The sequence below is a fragment of the Rhinolophus sinicus genome, chromosome 16 (genome assembly GCF_057876585.1).
Source record: "Rhinolophus sinicus isolate RSI-liver-muscle chromosome 16, RSI-T2T, whole genome shotgun sequence".
In the NCBI taxonomy this organism is placed as follows: Eukaryota; Metazoa; Chordata; class Mammalia; order Chiroptera; family Rhinolophidae; genus Rhinolophus; species Rhinolophus sinicus.
In genome coordinates, this window is record NC_142516.1 from 113,992,990 (window position 1) to 114,020,726 (window position 27,737).

Here is a 27,737-nt window from a genome sequence, read left to right on the forward strand (position 1 = left end):
TTTATTAAGGCTCACGGGATGGCCAGTGTCAATGCTAGCTAATGATGAACTTATATAAGTAAAACTTTGGTCCCAAAAGGCTGCCTTCTCAGATTAACATTATAGACAGTAGATTACACTTTAGCTAGAATCGAGATTCGGTTTCAATATAGGCAAGACTGGAGTTTTTAAGTTTTTTTTTTAAAGGCTACCTTTTCTACATTTGCATCTTTACCAGGGAACTGAAGTGTGTTGCATATATACTTTGGTTGGGATAGACAAGCTAATTATAGAGAAATACAACAGAAAATAAATGTATGAACACTGAAATTGGTTTGGTTTTGTGAGATAACATTGATGCAACATTTTTTTTTTGGAGATAAAAATATAATAATAGTTGCGTAAATTGGCCAATGGCAGTAGATTGAAGAAAAATTTAATGTTTCATTTGTCATTGTGTTATTATACACTGTGTGCTTTCTTTGTGTTTTAGACAGTTTGGGAGTATTACTATTACTCCTTAACTGTATAGTTTTACTTTCAAAATGTGACATAGACTCAAACACTTAAGAGAATTTTTCTGATAAAGTAAAATCAGTAGTTCACGCTTAAGAGTGACATGTACTTCTCTAAACTTACATAGCCATTCTCAAAAATCCAACACAAAGGTGAAATTGAAAATGAATAGTATTAATGATTTACTACTTAGTAAACATCAGTTATGATTCAAGCATCTGGCTATATGTTCCAAGTACATTACTTTTTGTAACTCTCACAAGAACCCTACAGAGGTTTGTTTATTCTCTAATTTCAAGTGAGGAAAGTAAATCACAATTGCCTGAGATCAGAGTCATGAAGTGTAGGAGGCAGATATATTTCATTTTAAGGTTATCATTCTTCATGTTATGCAAAACTCCTTGGAACATGAATAGTGTTTAAGATATAGAACCTAGCTAGATTTTGCTTTTAGAATTTTTTATGTGACGAGCATTTCCGGAGTGTTTACTGAATACCAACCATATTTTGCCATGTTTAATACGCTCCCGTGTATAATGCGCACCCACTTTTTTGGCCCAAAACTTTCAGGAAAACAGAATTAGTACTACCCATGTATAATATGCATCGTTACTTTTCCCTCACAAATTTGGGCAAAAAAGTGCAGATTATGCACAGCAAAATACGGTAAATAGTTATATATCGATGGCTACAGAGAAAGAAAGAAAAAGAGGAAGAGAAAGGAAGAAGGAAAGAAGGAAGGGATAGGGAGGGAGGAGAGGAAGGAACGGAAGGAAGAAAGGTCCCAAACCTTAAAGAATTTACAGTTATCCCTACCTCAGTTTTTTTCTTTTTCCTAAAGAACATGAATTTCCCTTGGGAAATGGGGACCTTGGACAAATCTTTTATGAGCACTAACAATATACCAAGACCTATAAATCTTGAACAAGACTGAGTATCACCCCGGGCTTCCTCTGCTAAGCCTCTTCTCCGTGCTGAGTTCCCGAGATTTGTTAGGAGCACCGTCTTCATATCTACCTGTTTTGTAACTTCATCGTTGCCTTTGCCTGCTCCCTTCAATATTGAGTTAGTGAGTGCATGTCGATGTAACTTCCACAGTGTACTCCCGTAGATATCTCCTTTCCACCCGTTCTATCCATCTCCATGCCTTATACATGGGGAATAAAAGCTGAGTTGTTTCTACCACCTTTATAAGTGATTCCATAAATAAGATACGATTGCCCCTCTAGCTGACATCTGTACTAACTGTCCCACTGTGGGATGAAGCCTGCATTACAGTTCTGTCAGATTGTCTATGTCAGGCTGCTTTTTCTGGATAGACAGACAGCACTCAGCAACAAGGACAGTAAAGAAGATATTTGCGACATGATCAGCCCTGGACAGAGTGGAAGGCAGTACCATATTGGTCATAGAGACAGGCAAACTTGAGTTGCAGGGCTAGTCTGTCATTTACTAGCTGTGTAATTTTAGGCAAATTTATTCATTGGTCAGATATTGACCACATGTTCTGTACCAAGTGATTTCGGGGGGTGGGGGTGGGGGTGTAGGGGGAGGGGGAGTGTACAACAGTGATCAAAACAGACAAGATCCCTGGCTCAATAGTGTTTATGTCTAGTGGCAAGAAATAGACATAGGCAAATAAACAACTAAATACATAAAATGATTTCCCTATACTAGTAGAGTTTTTTGTTGTGTTTTGGTTTGTTTTGTTCTAATAAAGTGGTGTAATAGAAAGTGCACTAGGAGCCACTGAATTTAGAATTGGTGGTAAGAAAGGGCCTATTGAGGATAAATGTTGGAGAATGGTCATAGGGACCCTGCCTAGAAATGATCAGGACAGAGTGTTTGGTGTGGGGAACAGTAAATGCAAAGATGGCAGAGGAAGAGAAAGCAAGTCAGGGTACCTGGAGGGTGGTGGGCACCTGGAGGGATAGTGGAAGATGAGATTGAGCAGTAAGTCTTGTAAGTCACAGAAAAGGACTGGCTTTTATTCAGGCGTGATGGAGAAGCCATTGGCAGGGTTGAAGCAGAGGAGTGACATGATCTGCTTTTCATTAGAGACATATGGTTCCGTCTGCTTTGAGAAGCGTGGAAGCAGAAGGACAAAAGTGGAAGCAATATACCTGGACAGGCAGTTGTAACCAGAGTTCTCTCCTCAGGCCCAGCCAGCATACCAAGAGCCAAACTGGACCCCATGATTCTGATTGCATCGTACATCCAGATACTTTTAAATATCTACATTATATCTTAGATTTTATTATTTGTTACATTCATTAGAATCATTTCATTTTGGCATGCATTTTAATATACAGTAAGTTAGATTTAGATTTTTCACAAAGTTGGCCCAAATACTTTGGAAGATTTATGTGTTTTACTCTCTGCTTTAATCTTAACTTGCGGTCGGTTAGAAATAAATTTGGTGATGGTGGCAGGGATCTTTCGTTTGGCTATTTCCGAGTGACAGTGATGAGACAAATCAGTTGCTACGCTAATGCTTTTGTATTATAGTAGCAATTCCCTATTAGTCAGTAGCTATTTACTGAGTACCTCTATATGGTGCAAGACACTGTGCTAAAAATGGTGGGAGATACAAAGAACTATGAAATATATGCCTGCTCTCATGGAGCTTGCAGTTTCACTCAGGGCTAGGATGCATTTGTAGAACATCTAATCCTACCTGACAGTGTATGATGTGATCCAAAGCAGCAATAAAGCATGTGTCTGAGTAAAGTCAAGGAACAGAGGAGGGGAACACCCCAGGCAATGAACAGCTTGGGAAAATAACAGGAAAAGAAGAAAGCGTATCGTCTTTTCAAAGGCAACTGAGTAGACTGCAGCAGAGAATTCACGTAGGCCGTTACATTACAAGGGAATAGTGGGAAATGAGGCAAGAAAAGAAAATTGGAACCAGATTGTAGAGGGGGCTTAATGCCTGGCCAAGGAATGTGGACGTTGTGCTGTCGGTATTGAGCAGCTATTGAAGGATTTCGAGCAAAGGAGTGACATGATGAAAAGGTATTTGGGAAGATTAATCTGACAGCTGTGTGCAGGAAGACAGAAGGGAGACAAATTAGGAAGCAGCTGCTGTGGGTGCTCTGAAGTTGAGGGGCAGTTTGATTTTGTTGGTTCTGGCTTTTCAAAGTAGAGTAATTTTACAAAAACGTCAAAAATCCCCCTTTATTTGTGCATCGGTTGTATGAACTCTCTGATGATGTGCTAGTTTTTATCGGGGAATGTTCTTTATATAATTAAAATGAATGTTTCCTTTCTAGAGAAATAATTTGCCCTCTTTTCCATTCTTTTGTTGATTAATCATGACAAGCTCACTAAAAACTGCCATGGAAATAGCAAAAGACTAGGAAATTATGAAAACAAGTGACTGTTTTGCTAAGGAAATGTTTATGACTGCGGTTCTCATCATTATAAGTTAATTACAGGCTCTCGGCAAATATCCCATAGTGAACTCAGAGGTGCAATATGTTTTATTTGAAAAAGTGAAATAGTGATTTCCTTTTCGGTTTTCAGTTGCATTTCCTGCTATTTTAAGACTACTCAGTGGTACCAGTGTACTTTGACAGCCAATTATCCCATCATGTCTTTGCCATGTGTTTTAACTATAATGCTTTTTAAAAGCTTGAATTGCAAAAACAGAGTTCTGTCTTAATTGATCAGATGTGCATCTAGAGCTGTCTGAACACGATTTGTGTAATAACTGAATAACCAAACTGACTTAGCTAAGCAGGAAAAACACCTGTTGGAATAAGACATACTTCCTTCCAAGTTAATATTTACAGTTTTCCCACAGACTTCCTCTTCCCCAATATCTTCACTCTTGAGGAGTCCCTGAGTTCTGGCCATATTAAAGGATCAAATGTGCCATAGATCATCTCTGGGAGTTCATAATCTGATTTACTGAGGCCAGCAGACATCTGACAATGACAGTGACAGGCATTGCAAACCTCAAACATTGCCCAGATCATCTTATTCTGGCAAACTTGGTTTAAAGAATGGCATGGTTCACGTTTTACAAAAGGTGACTTTCCAGAGGAAGCATTCTGCCCGTTCACGTTGCCCCTGCGCCTGTTAACTACAATTCACTGTTTAAAAGACGATGTCTGTGATGGATTCAGTCATGGGGCCACTGCTTCATTTACTTTAGTGTGATTTTTTTTTTTTTTCTTCGCCCTCCCAATTGGCTTCTCCAGAGGAGGAAAGTCAGACAGTAGTTACTGCTTTTGGAAAGAAAAGATAAGCTGAGCACTCTGGAATGCGTTTTTCTAACACTCCTTGGCCAAGTGTTACATGACTGTATCAAATTTCTTTAGACTTTGATAATGAGAAACAGACAATTCCACAGAAAATACAACCAAGAGATTTGCAGTAATAGAGGATTTCAGAAATACACATGGTTCTAAATGGCACTAAGATTATGTGCTTTAGAGTTCTGAATCTTTTATTTTTTCCATGTTTGAGTAGGCACTATGGTTGATTATCAGGTTGAGGAAGGGCAGAGGGCCTGCCTGCTGATTATAAATGTGCATGTGTGTAAAATTTTCACACATAATATAATATTTCAAAGTTATTTTTATGGAGGCTCAGGGGTCTCAGAACTTAAACAAAACTGCTGATCATTGGCTCCAAGAAATACTTAGAAGGAATTATAGTCGGTTTTTTTCTTCTTTTCTTTTTTTTTATTCTTTTTTTCTTTTTTACATCATATGGAGTCATTTGCAGACTTTTGGGCTACAGATCACATAATGTTTATTTATTCAGCTGGCTTTGGAGATTTGAGCAATTTTTGTAGACACATGAGTTTTCTCCTTGCTTAATAAAAAGTATACTCAAAGGTATAGCTACAGCATATTTAGATACAAAAGGTTCTCACAAAGAGAGGTTGATATCGACAAAAGTTGTAATTTTAAAATTAGAAATAAAGAAGCTAAACAATCCCACAAAAAAATCATCCAACATCATCTTTTTTAAAGAAATCTTTAGCAAACCTTACATCATCCCCTGTGCTATAATGCTTGAAAATATATTATTATCTTTCACAAGAACACTGTAAACAATACTTGCATTATTCTACTCTGATCATCTATGACAAACAAGACCTGGTTCACCTTCTAAGAATAATCATTTAACAGAAAGCATGTAATTTTGTTGGTATTATTGGTAGAGATTTATGCCACAGACTCAACTCATTCTTTTCCATGAAAGAAGGTGGAATAAATATTTCATAGCTGAGGCTTTTGAGGAACATTCTGGCTTTCAATCTTGAGGCAGTCTTTCAACATATATGCCAATCAGAAACCTTTAACAGATGTAAAATGCATTTTGTCTACTTGTCTTTGAAAAATATAAGGATCTCATGATGCACCTGAAATATTCATTATGTGGACAATATTACAAGCAGGGCTGAAATTGCTGAGTGCTTCAGTCACTACTTATTTTTTTTCGATTTTTCTTTCTTTTTTTTCCTATGTCCCTAATACTTCCTAAGTCTATGATTTGTCAGAATGTCTTTATACTATACCTATGTAAGTAAATGTATTGACAGTATTTAATATCACAAACAATTTAATTAGGTTAGCTTAACCATGGTTTAATGGAAAACTATATTCTTTTGTACCATGAATCATTTTCTTTTCTTTTCTTTCTCCTCTTTTTCCTTTGACCTACTAACCCCTATTAGTTCAATAAAATAATAACTTTATTGTGAAATTATCTTTTGTATGAGTTTCTCTGCAACATCTGACTAGTACAGAGGAATTTTACTGTCAGAAAGAAGACTAATTTGTAGAATTTTGCCAATGTGACTTCTGTACACTTTGCTTTAAGCCTCTATGAAAAATATGCCCACAAGTTGAGTCTGTGACCCACTCTTCTCATGCATGTTCACTTCTTCAATATTGATTTATCTTTGTTTTGGGTGAAAGCTATTACATTTTGTGTTAAATGTTTAAGGCATTTTTCATGGAAAGTGATGTGATTTGATAAGGTGTTTAAAAGCAGAGACCTTTAAAAGGTTTCTTTAGAGAGAAAGTACATATTTAACTCAGCTTTAAAAGGAGCAGGACAATGTCTTCTAATTACACAAACTCTCTTACACACACACACGTACACGTACAAATACTAGACTAGGAAGAACTGCATGAAGAAGAGCTTAGGATCTTAGAAGACTACAGACTTATATATCTTTTTTTATATATATTAAAAAATATATCTTTTTTTTATATACATTTTGCCATATATCACTGTATTTCTTATGAAATTCAGCAAAACATATTTTAAATTTCCCTTTTCCATTTCTTTTTACCAATATCACTGTTTTCTTTTTCTCAACCCAATCCGAGCTTCTTTTAAACTTCATAGACACAACTGCCTCCCTGCCAAAAGAAAAAAAGTGCCAAGCTCTATCACAGACCCAACTGCAATGAGAAGCAAGTCAAAACAAAATATTTTTTTCAGGCCTTATTGTGGGTCAGGCACTATAGCAGATATCTTTTTACATGTTTTCTCATTTAAAATACAATTAAAAAGATGTACTTTTTTTCAAATTGTTGCTTCATTATATTATACAGTTGACTCTTGAACAATGCAAGGGTTAGGGGCACCAACCCCCTCAGTAGAAAATCCATGCATAACTGTTGACTCCCTTCAAAAATTGTTGTTCCTCAGAATCCATGGGAGATTGGTTTCAGAAACCCCCATGGGTCCCGAAATCTGTGGATGCTCAAGTCTCATGTAAAACAGTAGGTCAGTGCATACAGTTGACCCTCTGCATCTGTAGACTTCCAACCATGTTGAAAACAGTACAGGCATTTATTGAAAAAAGTCTGTGTATAAGTGGACCCATGCAGTCCAATTCGTGTTGTTCAAGGGTCAACTGTATCTAAAGCAGAATTATATTTCTTTTATTATTGTTACTTGATTATTTTCATGATTTAACTACCATATCGAGTTTGGAGCAATAGTGCTCTGTTTCCAGAGAAATAAAATATATGAAACATGAAAAGGAACTCAAATGGATTTATATGGTTTATAAAGTAGTGTATCCCTTAAGAAGTAACGAATATCTCGGTTCCCACTGAAGTTATCAGTGGGGATAAATACAGGTACAAACAAAAGAAAGTTCAGACGCCAGAAAGAATGATTATGTGAATAATGTATTTCAGAATTTTGTCATGAAAAATGTTGGTACGTTGATATTTTTATGTAAAACTATACAATGGTATTTGTGTGCTGATTTATATGTATTCTTACCTACATAACTTTTTTTTAAAAACAATTTTATAGCGCTGGTTTCATAGTTTAAAAAACTGAAGAGAATGGAGGTCAGAAGAAAATTAACACTTCAGCTAAATATATTAACTTCACAAATGCAAAGACATATTAGATTGCATCTATGATAGTCTGTTCCTTTGATTGTCTTTTTAGCTGAACATTCATTCTGCTTCAAAGCACTGTAAGCAATGCATTTTTAACAAAATCACAATGACTGTTACTTTCATGAAGATTTATTAATACTGACTACTAAATAAAAATAAAAATGTCAAAAAACAGTAAATATCATGCATAAAAATATAAAGAAATGCTGCATTGGTTTGAGGACAAATAAGAAACGCAATTTACATTCTGAGTAGAAAATGAATTTCTAGTAATATTAGGCAAAAACAAAATATGGGCAGAAAAGCAAATGGTTCTCATGGTACCTGGATGAGAAGGCAAAATTGAAACAAATTTGGGTTCTCTGTAATGTACAGACAAGAATGAGCCTGGACAAGACTGTCAAGTGTGTGCTTGCCCTTGGCATTTGCTCCTCAGGTACCCAGCCCCCTAAGCCCTTCTCCCAGATCTAGACTTGTATGGCTACCTGGTCACCGACAGGATTTGATTTTTAAGCCCCTGTACAGAAAACTTTTTCTGTCCTGACGTCCATTCTTTTATGGCAATGGTTCTCAAGCCATTTGAATGTAGATATATCCCAACCTATTGCTACTTTCCATAGGAAAAAGACCCCATAATAAAAAATAAGTAAATAAAAAATATGTGGGGAGGAACAAAATAACAACATATTACCAACACAGCAATTACACAACAAAACCAACTGATGAACAAACATAAAATCTAATAGTAATGTTACAAATATGTTAATTCATATATATTTGTCTGCAACCAAGACCAGTTCAAAACAGCCGTCATCATCACATATCCCTCTCCCAATTTCAGGAAGTCTTAGAATTTTTATATGAACATGAGTAACAGGAGCATTGCGAGCCTCCCAAACACTGACTTGCAGTCGGATGGCTTTGTGGAATACTGATTTAGAGTTCTGAGGTAATTCTGGTAACATGCAAATATTTGTTTATGAGTAGTACCTTCTAGCAACTCAGCAAATACTAGTGAGTATCCATTAACCTCTGCGAAATTGCATGTTATTCAACTACAAAATCCAAAGATGAGTTTTCTGTCCATCAGGCAGAACTGTCAAGTTCCACAAAAATCCATAAGCCATGCTTTGAGCTTTAGGGTCCCAGCATCAGCTCATTGATAATGAGCACATGGGGTCTAAGGCTGTTTCCAGACAGAGATTACATTTCCCCCCTTGTTCTCTTGGGTGCTAATGACTATAAATTGAAAACCCCAGGCTACGGGGAAAAGAGAAAGAGAGAGAGAAAGAAAAGAAAGAACACCAGAGGCAAAGCTGTACCTCAGTAAGCCACAGAGGTCTGTCTGACCCTAGAACATCTTATAATCAGGTCCTTATTAGGCCACAAACTGGGGAATCAGTGCAGGGAAGGATTAGACTTAGCAACAATGTAGTCAGTGGTCAAAGTGGTCGAGATGTGGATCAGAGTCAAATAAAATTAGAGGAGGTCAAGTAGGATGAGGACATATCAGGGATGATTCCAGGTGATGGGTCAACTGCCCTTCTAGGTTTGAAGACTGAGATGCTAGAGTCTTAATGTTCCAGAATCTCAGTGTTCAGGGATGCCGTAACTGGAACTTTTGCCAGTTAAATTGCTTTTCCCATTTAAGTCAGTGTTTTTCAGAGGACGTTCTCCTTTTCCCAAGACTTTGAATTAGCAATGCCAAATCAGTGGGCTACATCTACCATTTATTGCTCTCCACTTGCTGTACAGTGAGTCAATTTTATGACTCAGTTAGGGCTCTGATGACATCTACTTGTCTGGACATGTCAAGCGATCTGTACAAAGTAATTTAAAATGTGTTCTAATGTGAAATCACTATTCTTTGTCCTATTACAATTACTAATTACTCCATTATTCAACTACTACCAGAGTCCATTTAAACACATCTTCCACCCTCGTGTGGAACTTACAGATAGGAAAATGATTTCATGAACCTCACCTGAACTGGATGTTTGCTAGCAATATGTTGTTTAGACATCAGCTTGGAGCACGAGATTTAGATCTGGTTTTTAGTGTTGGTCACTCTTGTTATTCTATGAATAAATCTTCACATTTTTAGATTGCGTTTTCAGGGAAGCTTAGGACAAATGTCAGTGTGGTTATTGGTTATTTTTTCTTTCCTTTTTTTCTTCTCTTTTGTTGTTGTTGTCGATAATGGTGGCACTGAAGGAGACAAGGGGACAGCAAAACACAAAGTGTCATCCACTTGCCTACACAGAAGCTGTTAGAAATGAGTGGTTGAAGCCTGGCTAAAGCACTTTCCTCCTTGATAAGCTTGGCAGTGACTCTCTGAGCTTTTTAGCACTGACAGAAATAGCTATTTTTTCCACTCTCTTTTCACCATAGACATTTTATCCTCTGATCTTCAGATATTATACATGTCCCTAGGTTTGTAGAGCTTTAGAAACCTGGTCACTTCACTCTTCTACCATTTGTATTATAATCCTTGTTAGATCCTCCCAAATATATATTTAAGGAGGCTTGATTGGGAAAACTCAGAATGTATAAAAATAGATATCTATAAACATAGAACTTGGTTAGTTTAAGGCCATTTTAAATAATCAGTTTGGTTACCACTGTTAATAAACCTGCACAGAATATGAATTGCTCTGTTGTATACTATATTCTTTTTCTTTAAATCTCTAGATCTTTGCTGTTTCCTAAATATTTGTGAAGGGTATAAAATTACTGACAGCTGAAAATAGTTGATGCAGGAGTAAAGTTAACAGTACATGATTATTTTGATTTACACAATATTTGGAAACTGTAATCTTGATTGCATGGCTAAACTCAGTAGCACCCTTAAGTAATTATACTCCATAAATTAACATGCTATTTCTATCTTCTGTAATTTTCAAGAAATCGAGGCTGACACCCTGACAGTAATGTTATCTAAAAACTATAGTTAATGATAACTATAAACTATGGTTAAATTGCCCAAGTCACCATCAATCTAGAAGTCTTTGACACCCTCTTGATTAACTGTGTGGTGGTCAGCTGTGTGTCTGTCTAATTCATAATTAGGACAGACTGACAAATCAAACCATTTTCTCTACCATTGAGCCATTTGGGTTGCTGCCTTGGGTTGTTTTGTTGGCATAGAATTACACTTAATAAAAATCCTGTAATTTTAAAAGAATGAGAAGTCACTAAAACTATGTGTTTACAATTGGTAACTTTAGGAATGATTTTTTTGAAATGATTTATTCTAACAAATGAACCCCAGGAAGTTTATGTCCTGAATCAATATCTTTCTTAAAGAGAGGCTGCTCTTCAAGAAAGTGAACTATGGTTCATAATTGATATTAAGTAGTATGACTATTTAAGTAAATAATTAGTATATTCTCTAAAATTATGTATTTATAAGCAGTGGAGTATAGATATGATCATTATATCAAGGTTAAACAATCACAGTCAAAAGCTATTGTGTTATCACCTGATAATGCTTTACCATGGTGTTTGAGCAAATAAAAATCACATGTTGAAAATTTTAATGGCAAGCATTATATACATATATATATTTGTATTTCCCAGAAGTTATGGCAACTACAAACAGTAACGTCTCCTTCAAACATGGCTGATCAACATCTCTGCCTCTCTGACTATGCTGGCCTGTTGGCCACTAATTATAAAGAGCCGGTGATTCCCTTTAGACATAATAAAGGAACCTCTACGAAGAAGTAACTCAGAGTACTACTCAAGGATACAACCAGTGATATGCAGAGTTTCAGACAAGAATTCTTGTCTCTGGAGAGGCAGTATGGTCTAGAGGAGAAATCATGCTCCTCAAAGCTTGGAGTCACGGAAAGCATCACCTATATCACAGGATTGCTGTGGGGAGGAAGTGCCTGACACCTACCAGTGCTTCACACGAAACACGTGCCAAGTTCACGGGAATTTATTTCCTTCTGGCTATCCAGTCCTCTCTCTGTGATTGTTCTTAGGTAACAGAGGGTCAGTTTTAGGGAAAGATAGGCAATCTTCAGCTAGAGTATTAGTTGTATTTTAAAGTGTGTTTGCAACTTGGTTGTTTAGAAGTTTACTTAGGTTAGTCGCCACAATTTATTGTTTTCCTGACTGTTGGATAAACAGTGTCTATCTAATACAGTCACAGGCACATAGCTGAAGTTCAGTAACTATTTCTAGATGAATAAATACATGGCAAAACGTGGAATATATATTCTCATAGAAACAATATTAGATGATGTGACTGGATTCCTGGGCCAGATTACAAAAGTCTACAGAACCAATAAGATACATTTTATCAGTATTACTATAGAACTAGGCCCACACATTTCCATGTGGAAACACATTTAAGTTTTTTCAATTTGGAATGCTAAACTGAGGAGCCCACAGCACCTTCCAAATAAAGTGAAACCAACAGCTTCCTCTCAGAACCATTTCCAATAGTCAAGTGACAAGGAGACCAAAATTCTCCAGCAACAAGCTACGTGTGCTGATTTGCCAAACACAAGGGATTGACTCCAGAAAGCTAAGCATCGGTTTGTGTGATCACAATTCTGTAACTGTAGTCTCTAGAATCACAAATGACCACTGAGTTCCTAAACCTAACTTTTGGCATTGGCTTTCCCCACCCCTACCTTCTGCCATGACACAATGTGCCACCCACCCCACCCACCCCAGGGTCTCAGTGGGACATTTAATAACCAGGAATTGAAGAAACAAGTATCAGCTATTTAAACTGTAAATTATAAGCCATTGGTCTGTGTGTTCCACAACAATATAAAATTTCCAAATTTCTTGTCAAGTTAGAAACTGTGAACAAATGTAACAGGAATCCACTTCCCACTTGCTTCAGCTTGGGATGCTCCAGCCTGCTCCAAGAAATCACCATAATAGACTTGAATCTTAATTTCATACTCCTCTGAGCCTCCTTCCTCCTCTCTGTTTCTTTGCTTGCTTCTGCCTTTCCCCTAAATGTAAGTGAGTCTGTCCATACCCCTCTCTCTTTACGTTCTACACTCGCTCCCTTGGCAATCTCATCAAATTTCATTGCTTTAATAATCACTTCTCCGAGACTCACAATTTTTTTACCTCTCACCCTTGGACCAGATTGGTTTCTCTGCTACAGACTCTCAAAGTACCCTCTGCTTGTCATGAATTATTCTAATCCTTTGTACTGGTTTGTCCTGATAAACTGGGAACTTTATGAGGGCACAGCTCATGTCTTTTGCATTCCGTTTTCTATTCCCAGGGTCTGCCATAATGCTAGAACATTGCCAGGTGACTCAACCTCTGGCCCCAAAATTTAGCCGCATTCCAAATCCTTTGAAAATGTTCTTCGAAGGAACTGAAATTCATTCAGACTTCTTCCATTATGTTCAAATTCTGTACCTTGATCATTTTGTCACATGGACCTGGATTCTTGCCTTTTCCAGCTCCTGACCACCATCTTTAGGAAATCATGCTCTCCCTTCAGTCTCAGCTTAAGACCTACCACCTCCATAAAGCTTTACCCTGTCTTCCTGTTGGAAGTAACATCTTCCACCTCCTAATTCCCATAACAGTTGATCCATACCTCTTTTATGATACTCACTAGTTTTATATGCTAATTATACTTCTTTATTTTCATAATTTCCTTGAGGAACAGGTTATGTATTAAACGCGTACAGTTACAGAACTCTGGTACTACCTGGTACATGCAGAGATTCTTAGCAATTTCTTGTTACATGAGTGATTAAGTGAATGAGTTATTATATTATAGTTATGCAAATAAATACATTATAGTATACTTATATGCAGTTATAGTAAAATAAATATCTTATAGCGATTTTTTCTATGTGTACTGTTTCTCCAGGCTTATACCACAACCTGTATCTTTGCCTGGCAACTTTAATGATCAAACTGCCACAAAATTGAAGAACACACCTTTCTGAAGTAGCATGTAAATATTTTAATCTGATTGAAATAACAAAACTAATATTCATACCTTCATTTTGTTTAAAGACCTGTTTCATAAAATGTTTAAATATTCTGGTATGTTTTCTTGGAGATCAGAGGGAATTGATAAGGAAAAGTTTAGAAGAAAATTGTCATTTTTTTAAAAACATTAGCACAATACCTTTTTAATTTTGACAATGCTCAGGTGATTCTGTATATTTCTGGAAGGAATTTATATTTGTGTAAATTTTATTGCAGTATAACATTCAGAAAAACGTATGAGTTATAAGTGTACAGCTGGATAAATTTTCACTGAGTGGACATATAGGTGTTACCAGGACCCAATTAAGAAACAGAATACCTCCAGCACCCCAGTAGGTCCCTACAACTTTTGTGCCCCCTCTAACACACATCCTTACCACCATCCTCTCCCCAACCCCATCAACGTTCATTACAGTTGTGATTTCTAACACAGCAAATATGTTTACCCTGGTTTTTAAATTTTATGTGAATGGCATGAGCTTCTTTTGAAAAGACTGAAAAATAAAGACACAATTGAAAAAGTAAGCAGAAAGGCCAAGTGCTTTTGTATTTATGTAACAGCTGTTTTGCCAGATGATTCGACAGCTAATTGGAGTCGTATTGCTTTGATTCTTAAACCCGGCAAATAGCACCTGTTTCAACGGAGGGTCAGTGCTCAGGTATTTTCACTCTACTCAGGTTTTTTCCTCGTATTTGTGCCTAATAAATTATAGCCTGCTCAAGATCAGGATATGTATTCATTATGTCAAATGTTTACAGCAACTGTCTTTCATAATTAGAGCAAAAGATTTCTTTTAGCATTGACTGTTTAAATCGGTAATTAACATAGAATGAAGATTTTGCATGGTTTCTCAGAGGAACCAAGGAAACGGAGGTACACTTACCTCCTAAAGGCTTAATAACACATTTGTTAAAGGTTTTATTTTATTTAGCATAATAAGTAAGACATGGGATCACATTTATTTACTTCAAAAGAGATAACAGCCTTTCCAGTTACCTATTCTAGAGAAGGCCTTAATCAGAGGCTCCTAATCTCTGTTAATTTTTAGGCATTTTCCCAAGATATAGCAATTAAACCCTAACACTTCAACTGTTCCACTTAATGATTCAGATAGTATCTTATTGATTGAGATCCTGGAGAGACAGACTTAGAGTTACTACTTATACTAAATTTCCAACAACAACAACAAAATTTTTGTTGCCCTATTTCTTTCATACTGTTATTAAGTGTTATGACTTTTCATCCTACTTTATTAATTTTTACTTTAGGGCAACTGGTGCCTTTCTTGAAAATCATTTCTGTCATCCAAATCATTTCTTTACATTTAGTGACATTAATGGTCTACAAATCACAGTGTAATATTTTATCTAATCTTGTCTGTTAGAGGTTATTCATCTGTTACCCAGAGAAAGTTCTTGACTTTGATCCTAAATGTTAGGATATATTTGATTTTGATGAGAATATATTCTTCTGTATACCTGTATCACTTTAACATGTTCTTGAGCGTGTATTTAATCATCTTTATATGAATTTTGCATCCAAGAAAAACATTGAAAGTGTATTTCCTAATCAAGTCTTATTTAAAACTATTCAGTGGGTTTCTAGTTATCTTAAATAATATGTATGTTATAAAGCATTTAACAAATTGGAAGGTTAAAATTGGTATTAAAAGATACAATTTGACAATATTCCAATTTTTAAAATATTGGGAATTAGAAAAATAGTTTCTTGGAATATAATCCATTCAGTTATTAACATACATAAGTGTGAAAAACAATACATTCTCTCTGTAATAAAGATAGGATCATCCCTAACTACCCCTCCCTCACCCAACCACTGTTCTGAGTTATCTCATGGAGATTAGAGTTTCCTAATGTTGAACTTCATTTAAGTGTAATCATATAAGATGTGATTTTTTGCTTCTGGCTTTTTCATTCAATATTATGTTTTTGAGTTACATCCCTGTTGTTGAGTATAATAGTAGTCCATACATATATTTTTTAATTGGTAAGTAGTATTTCATCGAATTAATATGTTGCAATTTTTTAAAGATCATTTTCCTATTGGTCATTTGAGTTGTTTTCGAGTTTTACATATTATGAATAAAGCCATTACAAACATTTTTGTCAGAGTCTTTTGTGGCCATATGTATTCACTTCTCTTTCGATAATACTAAGGAGTAGAATTTCTGGGTCATAGGGCAGGTGTGTGTTTAACCTTATAACTAACCACCTACCGTGTTTCCCCCAAAATAAGACCTAGATGGACAATCAGCTTTAAGGCATCTTTTGGAGCATAAATTAATATAAGACCTGGTATCATATCATATCATATTGTATCGTATCGTATCGTATCATATCATATCATATATCATATCATATCAAGACCTGGTCTTATATTATATAAGACCGAGTCTTATATTATAGTAAAATAAGATCGGGTCTTATATTAATTTTTGCTCCAAAAGATGCCTTAGAACTGATTGTCCAGCTAGGTCTTATTTTCGGGGGAAACACGGTAGCAGTGCTTCAGCATCTTTGTCCCATTTTACACGACCACCAGAAATGTGTGAGGATTCCATTTGTCCCAAATCTTTACCAACATTTGATGTTATTAGTTTGCTGGGGTTTAGCTTTTCTTATGATCTCACTGTGGTTTAATTTGCATTACCCTTATGATTAATGATGTAAGCATAATTTCATGTGCTTATTAGTCATTCACATATCTCCTTTTTGTGTAGTGTCTAGTTGAATTGTTTGACCATTAGGTGTGTTTGCTGATTTGTCAGAGTTTTAAAAATATATTTTGGATATAAGACCTTTGTCAGACTTATTGTGTTATAAATATTTTCACTTTGTAGCTTGTCTATTTTCAAAACTATGTGTTTTGAAAATAGGTGTTTTTATTTTGATGAAGTTTAATTGGTCATTTTTTTTTTCTTTTATGATTAGTGCTTTCTCTGTCTTCTCTAAGAAATGTTTGCTAACAGTAGGTTTGAAAATCTTTACAGTTTTGGTTCTTACATTTGAGTCTATGATGATCTTGAATTAATTTGAGTCTATGATGATCTTGAATTAATTTTTCTGGATGGTTTGAAGTAGGGGTTGAGATGCATTTTTTTCACATTTTTATGCAATTATTTGAGCACAATTTACTGAAAAATAATTCCTTTCCAAATTGAATTGCTTTGGCTCTTTAGTGAAAACCAATAATCATATATGTCTAATTTATGAACTGTCTTGAAACTGGATAATGTAAGTCCTCCTGTTTCATGGTTGTTTTAGCTACTTTCGATATTTTACAATTTTATAAATATATTAGAATCAACTGGTCAATTTATCAAAAAAAAAAAAAAAAGCCTGCTGGGGTTTTCATTGAGGTTGCAGAATCCGTATTTCAAATTAAAGAGAAATGACTATTTTAACAATTTTAAGTCTTCCAATTCATGAACATGGAAACTCTCGCCTATATATTAGATCTTCTTTTCATATGTTGTGCTTTTCTGTGTAGAGCTTTCACACATCTGTTAAGCTTATTCTTAAATATTTTGTCTTTTATGCTATTATAAACTGAATTTAAAAATTCCCATTTCTCATTTCATTGTTTGCTGCCAGGGTGTAGAAATATAACTAATTTTTACACATTCATCTTGCATCCTGCAATCATTCAAATTTACGTATTCTAATAGATTTTTTTTTTTCCCCATAGGTTCCTTTGGGTTTTTATGTATTAGTCATTTTGTCTATGCATTAAGAATCTTGCTTCATTCTTTCCAATCTTTATGCCTCTTATGCCTCTCGCTTTCCTATTTTGCTAACTTGGACTGAACAATGCTGAGTATAAATGGCGGGAACAGACATTTTTACCTTGTTTCTGATCTCAGGAGGAAAGTATTCAATGTTTTGTCATTAAGTATGATATTAACTTTAGGCTTTTTGTAGATGCCATTTCAGACTAAGGAAGTTTTGTCTATACCTAGTTTATTAACTGTTTTTTATAATGAATAAGTGTTGAATTTTGTCAAAGGCTTTTCTTCCTGCACATAGTGAAATGATTATACTGTCTTTTCTTCCTTTTCTGCTAATTTGGTTGATTGATCTTTTAAGTGCGAAACCCATCTTGCATTCCTGGGGTAAACCCCCATTTGGTTGTAATGTATGGCCACTGTATGTAATCCTGGATTTGACTTGATCATATTTTTTTAGTAAAACTTACTTAAGCCTATATTCTGGAGAACATTGATCTCTGATTTTCTTTTTTTGAAATATTCTTGTCAGGTTTTATTATCAGAGTTCTGTTGGCCTCATTAAATGAGCTGGAAAGTATTTAAATATTTCCTCCTCTTGTCTTTTCTTAAATAACTTGTGTGTTTATCCATAAAAATTTTATAGAATTCACCAAAGAATTCATTTTGTCATGGAGTTTTCTTAGTAGGGAGGTTTTTAATTGCAAATTCAATTCTTTAAAAGATACAGTTATTTACATTTTTTTCATTTTTTCTGTTAATTTTGGTAAATGGTGTTTTTCCATATATTTATTTAATCTAAGTTGTCAAGTATATTCCCACAAAAGTGTGTAATATTACTGTATTATCCTTTAAATTTCTGTATAAACTGTCATATTCCCTCTGTCATTCCTGATATTGGCAATTTGTGTTTTAAACATTTTTTTCTTTATAAGTTTTTCTGAGGTCCATTAATTTTAATAGTCTTTTCAAATTACTAACTTTTGGATTTGTTAATTCTCTTTATTTTGTGTGTTTTTAATTTATTTGATTTTTGCTCTCATTTTTAGTGTTTCCTTTCCTCTTCTTATTTTGAATTTAATTTGATCTTCTTTTTCCAGACACTTAAGATAATAATTTAAATTAGTAGCTTTAAATCTTTCTTCTTTTTAATGCTACAAATTTCCCTTGAATCACTGCTTTAACTGTATCCCACAAGTTTTTATACATAATATGTACACTGTCATTTAGTTGAAAATATTTTCTAGTTTCCCTTATGCCTTATTCCTTCACCATGCATTATTTAGAGGTATGTTGTTTTAATTCCAAATGCTTTTCTAGATCTCTTATTCGTATGGATTTCTAATTTAATTCCACTCTTATTAAAAACATATTTTGTGGCATTTCTATCTTTTCAAATTTATTGAGACATTTTATTTTGTAGCCCATCATCAACATGAGGTCTATCTTGGTGACTGGTTCAAGTGCATTTGAAAGAAATACATACTGTGAAGTTGTCGAGTGTAGTTACATGAATATAAATATCAGTTTATTCAATTTAGTTGATCATGTGGTTGAAATCTTTTTCATCCTAACATTTTTTTTAATCTCTCTATAAGATACTGAGAGAGAGGTATTAAAAATCTGTAACTATGAATGTGGATTTATCACTTTCTTTTATTCTGTCAGCATTTGCTTCACACAATTTGGAGTTCTATTGTTAGGTGTGTACACATATACATGTGTTAGGGCTGTTTTAAGTTCCTAATGAATTAACTCTTTTATCATCATGAGATATCCCTTTTTTCACCTAGCAACACTCTTTATCTTCACATCTGCTTTGTCTGATATTAATAGAGTCAATCATTTAACTTTCATCTGTTGTTTTCATGCTATCTCTTTTTCCAGCCCTTTGCTTTTAATCTGTCTGAATCTCATAATGAAGGTGAGTTTCTTGAGACAATGTGCACTTGCTTCTTACATTTTGTCTGGCCAGCTTTATAGTTGGAGTACTTAGCTCATTGCATTTAATGGAATTAATTATGCATTTTAAATCTGCTATCTTGATATTTATTGCATTTGTTTTTGAATCCTCTATTTCCCCCTTTCCTGTTTTGTTTGGGGTTAATCATTTTTTTAAATATATATTTTAATTTCTCTACACAGGCTCTTTAATTGTACCTAATGTAATTGTTATAATAGTCATTCTTTACTTATCACAGTTTACTTAGTATATTTCTCATAATGTTTGCAAATCTTGTAACAATATAATTACAGTGTACCCTCATTTTTAGTATATATTTTAATTCTAAACACATTATTAGTTTTGCTTTAAACAGTCAGTTATTGTTTTAAATAAAAACTAAATACATTAGTTTGCTAGGGTTGCTGTAACAAAGTACCAACTGAATGGCTTAAGCAACAGAAATGTATTGTCTCACAGTTCTAGAGGCTGGAAGTCCCAGACTAAGATGTCACCAAATCATGATCCCTGTGTCGGTGTTAAGGAAGGCTGTGTGCTAGACCTGTCTCCTCACAGCCGGTAGTTCCCTTGGCTTGTGGCAGCATAACTCCTGTTATACAGCATTCTTCCTGTGTAGATATACATGTCTCTGGGTCCACATTTCCCCTTTTTAGAAGGACATCAGGCATATTGGACTAAGGTCCACCCTAATGATCTCATCTTAGCATGCCTACATCTGCAAAGACCCTATTTTCAAATACGGTTACATTCACAAGTACTAGAGGTTAGGACATCAATGTATGAATTTGGGGAGCTACAATTCAACCCATAACACTAAGACGAGAAAAAAAATAGATATAGATATAGATATAATAGATATAGATATAGACGATATAGATATGTTTGTGTGTGTGTGTGTGTGTGTCCGTCCCTTTATATTTACTATTTCTCACATTCTTCATTTATTCCCATAGATTAAGTTTCCATCTGGTATCATTTCCGCTCAGCCTGAAGATATTTTTGTAGCATTTCTGGCAGTACAGGTTTGCTAGTGACAAATTTTCTCATGTTTATTTATCTGAAACTCTTTATTTTAATCTAGTTGAAGGATATTTTCACTGAACACAGTATCCTGGATTGATAGGATTACTTTAAAGGTGTCATTTAATTGTCTTCCGCCTTCCATTGTTTCTGATGAGAAGTTGACCAGCTTCCTGTTGCTATTCTCTTGTCAAGATTTTTAAGATCAGCACTTTTTATACTTTAAATCACATACTTCTTTGTTGTAGGTGGCTTTTCTTTGCACTGTAGGATGTTTAGGAGCATCTATGGCCTCCAGCAACTAGCACTTCAGCCATTAGCACTTCACCTCCATCCGTGGTTGTAAAAATAAAATCTATCTCCAGAAATTGCCACATTTCTCTAGGGATAAAATTGTCCCCAGTTAAGGACCACTTTGTCACACATACAGCTTTATGCAACTGTCACTACAACCAATATATGGAATCGTGTCATCAGCACAAGGATCCCTCGTTCTACCTGTTGGAAGCCACACCCATTTTCCCCTATCCATAATCCCTGGCAACAACTAATCTATACTTGGAATCTATAAATTTATTATCTAAAGAATATTATATAAGTGGAACCTTATAGTATGCAATCTGTTAAGATTGCAGATTTTTTAAATTATCATAATTTTTCTGAGATTCAACCTAGTTATTGATACCAAGAGTCCATTTTTTTCTCACTGAGTTTTATTCCATGTTATGAATGTACCACATTTATTTATTTATCCATTCACCCATTGATGGGTAGTTTCCAGTTTGGAAACCACCAAAGCTGCTATGAATAGTTGTATACATATTTCTCATGAAAATACAACTTTATTTCTCTGGGATAAAAGTCTAAGCGTATAACTGAGGTTGTCTGGTACATGCATATTCAGTTTAAAAGAAATTGTCAAACTACTTTCCAGAGTGGCTGTGCTACTTTACAGTCATACACTAGCAATGTATAAATGATTTTTTTTTTAATTTTCCCCAGGATTAGCTGTTATCAACATTTTTTTTTCATTTTAACCATTCTGATAAGTGTAGTGGTATCTCATTGTGATTTTAATTTGCAATTCTCAAATAGCTGGTGATATTGAACATCTTTTCATGTGTTTATCTTCCAGACATATTCCTCTTTCGTGAAATGTTTGTTCATGTCTTTTGTCCATCATGCATATCGCTGTTGGATTGTTTGGTTTTTAAATGCTAAGTTCTGAGTGTACTCAGCATATTCTCAATTAAAGTCTTTTGCTGGATATGTGATTTTCACATATTTCAGTAATCATCTTAAAAGACTCTTTCACAGAGCAAAATTTTTTTAATTTTTATGAGGTCAAATTTATTAACTTTCCCTTTCATGCATAATGCTTTGGGGGTCAGTGTGAGAATTTTTCACTTAGGTTTAGGTTTCAATTATTTTTCTTCTCTGTTTATTTTTCTAAAAACATTTTACATTTATGTCTCTGATTCATTTTGAGTTAAATTTTATATAAGTCGTGAGCTTTAGGTTAAAGCTGTTTTATTATTATTATTATTATTATTATTATTATTATTATTATTATTGCTTGTGGATATCCATTAATTTATTTTTAATCTTTTTTTCTCATTGTTCTTGACATTAGGTAATATCCTTTAACTCTTTTCGAGTTTATTGACCTTTTCTTCTTTAGTCTCCAATATTCTGCTAAACCCACCGAGTGGATTTGTACTGCAGATATTTTATTTTTCCATTCTAAATATTCTGTTCACTAGTGATAGTCCCCCATCTGTTCATCCATTGTATTTCTATTTTCCTTTAAGACCTTGATCATATTTATAATAACTTTTTAAAGGTTTCTGCCTGCTAATTCCACCATCTAAAATATTTGGTATTTACTTTGAATGATTGTTTTTTCTCTTGAATCACAATTTTATGCTTTTTCACATTTCTAGTAATTTTTAATTGTATATTGGACTTTACTGATTATTTGTTCTGGGGAGTTATGGAATATGGTTTATTTTCTCTTCTTTAAAGGGTATTGGGTTTTGTTCTGCCAGGCAGTTAAATTAAGATTGACCATTGTAAAACTGTCAGACTGATGTTATTTATTTATTTATTTTTGATGGATATATTTCTATTCTGTCCTATGGCTTGGATAGATCCCTTGTCTTGGACTTTATCTTTATTTCCAATTTGTAGCCTATCATTAACCTCAACTCAGTGCTTTGAGATGTTCAACAAATTCTTACCATTCAAACTCAGTTGGCTTCAACATCTCTCTATCCTGCATGGTCATAGATAAAATAGATAAACAGAAATATTAGTTCTCAGCCTTACAACAAATAGCCACTCTCTGCTCAGTCATATGGAGTCTTGCCCTCCATGTGTACAATGCAAGGCTTAGCCAAGATTCCACAGGAAATCTCCATCTCCATGCAGACTATGCTCCTCCCTGCTCCTATCCCTACACTGCTGCATACTCCTTATTGATACCCTACCATGCAAATCCCAGATGTTCCACATACCTGAACTCTGAACTCTGCCTCCTGTTTCCTGATAACACAGTGCTCTACTCTGGCTCTGCTTCCCTGTATTCCTACAGGCCGCTGCTACAAGGCAGGAAGCCGGGGCAAATACGAAGTTCCCTTCATGTGTTTCCCTCTCTGAAAGATCACAGTTCTCCATTGCCTAGTCTCCATTGCCTCAAAACATTTGCCGAATATATTTGTTTAGCTCTATTGCTGTTTAGGGTGGGAGAGCATGTCCAGTGCTAGTTATTCCATCAAGGCCATGTGTGGAAGTTCTAATTATTTTTTAATGATAGACAAAATAATTGCAATTGTCATTTTCATTTTGGTCAAGTTAAAAAATATCTCATGATCTTCAAATCAAGCCAAATAAAGTATCTTGTAAATAGAGTGAATATATTTCCTGGTTTTCCTAACATAGTCTCAGTTAATGCCTATTATTAATAGCTCCCCATTTTACTCTCAAAAATATTTTCATTTTGGCAATAAATTGCCTGGATACTTTATTTATAAATATTAATAACAGTGATTTTAATGTGAAAATCATACATTATCCAACTTTGTCTTCATTATACAATCATTTATAGCATTCAGTTTACCTTTTCAATAGTTAATATTATTTCTTTTTAGAAATTTTTTTTTGTTGACAATTTGTAAGTTTGCATCCAACCTACCTCTCCATTTGCTAGTGCTTTAAAATAGGTTTCAATGTCGTAAAAATGTGTTTTGAGAAAGAAGCTGCACAACACAAACCACACTTTTATTAGGACATTTTTACACAGGAAAAATGTATCCTATTTACTCACAAATTTCTCCCATTTTCAAAGATGTTTTTATTGTTAAAGGACATCAAACTGCTCTAACTAGCCATGGTGGGTGGGATTTACTCCATGAATTCTGTGTCTATATCCCTGGCTTGGTACAAATGTAACAATGGACAGAGGTATTGAAATATTATTGGGAGGAGGAGTTAAGATTTGTTCTCTAATTTCTCTTCTCAGTTTCTCTGAGGAACAGTCATTTACATTTTAGCTGTTGCAACCTGACATTCTGCAAAACACCTAGAAATTCAGATATGCCCAAATGCCCTATGGAAAAAATGAATTTGTGCAGAGAAAAATATCCTATATTTCCTTACATTTAGAAAAGGATGACTCCTAGGTATAAGAGCATTTGCAAGTAAAGGTAGTAACTCTGGCTGTAAATATTACTTCTCTTTCTTAAGGGTATCATGATCTCTGGACTGCATTTCTGGCCATGTAGTCAATGTCTTGATAACTTAGTAAACATGATATAAGGCAAATACTCTTACTTATTATATATTTTCTTTGAATATACACCGAGTTGATGCAAACTGACAACTTGAATAGTTACCTAGTTAATTCTCAATCATATATAATATATAGATAGATAGATATGATTTAGAAATAACTTGAATAGTTACCTAGTTATTTCTCAATCATATATCATATATGTATATCATATATGTATATACATACATATATCATATATGTATATACATATATTTTATATGACATGTGATTGAGAAATAACTAGAAAACTATTCAAGTAGTCATCAACTCAGTGTATATTCAAAAGAAATATATAATAAGTATATCATATCGAGGGCCGTAATAAATGTTGAACTTTCAAATCTTAAGCAAATATGTTGTATTTCCATATATCTCCTGTTCAGCAATTTATTATTTTTATATTAAAAACTATTCATAATCTATTATGTCAGACTTTTACCTACAATGAAATACAGAAAACACCTTTCATTAAATGGAAGCTTTTCTTTTATGATAGTCCTTATAGAAGATTCAAAATGTTAGAGGCACTTATTTTGAGAGAGTAGCAGCTTGGGTGCTGTAATATGGTCCCTCTGTTTTAAAACATCCCAAAGATTGCTGTCAGCTAAGTTTCTATACCTAGTATCTACTAAATCAGATCAGATCATTTTTATATAACAGTTGCAAATGTGTTTTCTTGAATGTTAAATCTGTTTCTATTTTTTCAATCAATTTAAAATATGTAAAAAAAAAAATGTTCTGATTGTATATTATCCAATTTTCATCAGCTGCCGGAAGGAAATGCTGTGAAAATCTGTGATTTAAAACCCTTAAAACTTCTGCTTGAAATGCATGTTTGGTTAAGAACATTAGATATGCAAAGTATCTTAAACAGAATTTTGATGTCTGTATTAATAGCATTTAAAAGTTTTAGTATTTCAGACATTCATAGATTTTATTCTCCTTGATTTACAAGGTCACATATACCTTAGGCTTTTTATATTTCTCCTTTTGGAAATAATTGGAACTGTCATGGAAACTGGTAAAAGAAAAAGAAATAATTACAGTGTTAATAATAATGCTATACTTTCTAAGATTTAATTTTAAGAATGTATTTTACATAGGATATAAAAATAACCATAACTACTACTAAACACATTTAAAACCCATTGTTTATAAATCATTCGCCTGTTAGCTGTGTAAAATACAAAGATCTTGTTTTCCATGAGTTTGTAATATAGTTAAACAAATTAAAATATATTTGCCAAAAGAGTGGTATACTTAAGTGCTGGTGGGGTTTAGAGGAGCAAAACATTTTTCTTTTTCTCTAAGACTTTCACAGATGAAGTGGGATTTGAGTTAAGGAATGGAGGCAATTCATAAGAGTGACTCATGATGAAAATACTGTTGAATAGTAACAAATTTAAATGCAATATATTTTTTATTAAATCTAAGCAACCTACATTAGATATAAAAATAGAGAAGATACAAAATAAACTAATTAGAACAGATGATTTTTTATAGCCATATTTGCTTCCATACTAACTGAAAAAAAACAAAAACTGAAACTCTGTTAGTTAGTACTTTATTTCTTTTTCTCTATTTATTTTTACCTGCTCTATCAGTTACTATTTATGTTCATCCATACGTAAGAGATTGCCAAAAAATTGTGAGTTAAACATGCAGGGATTTATTTTCTCACTTAAAGTAAGGCCCAGGTTATGGTAGCTCCGTGATGTCATTAGGGTTTTTTCTAGCCCTTCACCCCTCCACCCCTGTGGTATTGAATCAGGTCCAACATAGCAGCTGGAGCTCCGGTCATCACATCTTTCTTCCAGACTTACAGCCAATGGAGGGGACAAAGAAGGATATCAGCCCTTCCTTTAAGGAGGCTTCAAGGAAGTACCATACTTTGCTTATATATCAATGGCCAAAATACAGTCGTATAAGCAAATCTACTGCAAAGAGTTTAGAAAATACAGTCTTCTAGATGGGCGCATGACTGCCAGACAAAGGTTAGGGTTTGGTGTTGTTGTGGAGATGAAAGAGATACTGGAGGCTAAGGTAGGGATGTAGCAGTTTTTGTCATTCCTGCTAAACATTGTTCATGTCCGTGGTGCACACTGTGGCCCTGCTAAGTTGTAATGAGCCTGGCTGACACTGCATCCTTATCTAAGGGTTACCACCTACTGGGCTGATGTATTCTAGGCACTGAAAATGTTAGTCAATGCTTAGGTAGGATCCACCCATTCTAGTTATCAGATTATAGGAAGATCATGAATAAATTCATTGAATATGACTAAACTTAGAATGAGAATGATAGGTATCCGTTTGCGCGTTTGACTTAGGCAAGGGTGTGTGTCGTTCTTTTTGTCTGGATGGATACATAGATCACTATATATATATAGGTAACAGTTGTATAGTTGGGTTAATTGGAAAATAGAAAGAAAGGGGATAGAAGATGAGAGGAGAGGGGACAAAGGGGAGGAAAGGAGAGAAAGAAAACTAAACTAAAGAATTGGAGAATTCTTAGCAGTATATTAAGGATGGAGTGGTCTAATCAAAATTTACATCATCATTCTGCTCTGAAATGCTGTTTTGTTTAATTAAGAACCTTATTATTATTTGTGGATGATTCTTTACTTATAAGTTTGTAAATGCTGAGAGCATCCCTCCAATATAGTCCTGAAGAAGCTTTTTTCTTTTCTTCTAATATTTCATTATATTTTCACTTCCTCAATTATTTCTTAACAACAGGATAGCTCTATCCATCGATGTCTTCTGAGTGCTTTTTGTCTATGGGCCTGCCCTCTTATGGCACCATCAGTGTTGCCTCTGTCATGTGCAGGCTGCATTTCCCTTGACCTAAAAGGAAGGTCATCTCCCTTTTAACAGCTAAGAATCAGCTCCTCACTTAGGCTCAAATGAAAACAGGACTCCTGTCTTGGGCAGCTCCATGATACTCTGTGTATTATCCCATTAAACATCTCTCTCTAGCACGGGAGAACAAGACTGTTGCTGTTTATTATATATGCAGTAATATGTGGCTCAGGCGATAGAAATCAACACTGTCTAGTGACCAAAATTCCAAAGAACAATGTTCAGTATAATTTGTGCAATGAACTACATACTGTCTTTGTACATCACAGGCAAATATATATATATATATATATATATATACACACACACACACACACATACATACCCGGGGTGCCAAAAAAATGTATAAATATATATAAATATCGGGGGTGCCAAAAAAAATGTATACACATTTTAAGTGATGTTATGTATATTCAAGCAGTAATTTGCTGTAATCAGAAGTGTCT

The 27,737-nt window shown here is 34.5% G+C and overlaps 1 protein-coding gene across 13 annotated transcripts in view; it reads left to right on the forward strand.

Annotated features, from left to right (window-relative positions):
- TENM3 (teneurin transmembrane protein 3) overlaps positions 1–27,737 on the forward strand; it is a 2,441,918-nt gene that overhangs the window by 1,598,815 nt on the left and 815,366 nt on the right. For all 13 annotated transcript variants that reach the window (XM_088793202.1, XM_088793205.1, XM_088793208.1 and 10 more), the window contains exon 7: positions 13,747–13,826. The gene's annotated coding sequence lies outside the window, so the exon portion shown is untranslated. The remainder of the gene's footprint in view (positions 1–13,746; positions 13,827–27,737) is intronic.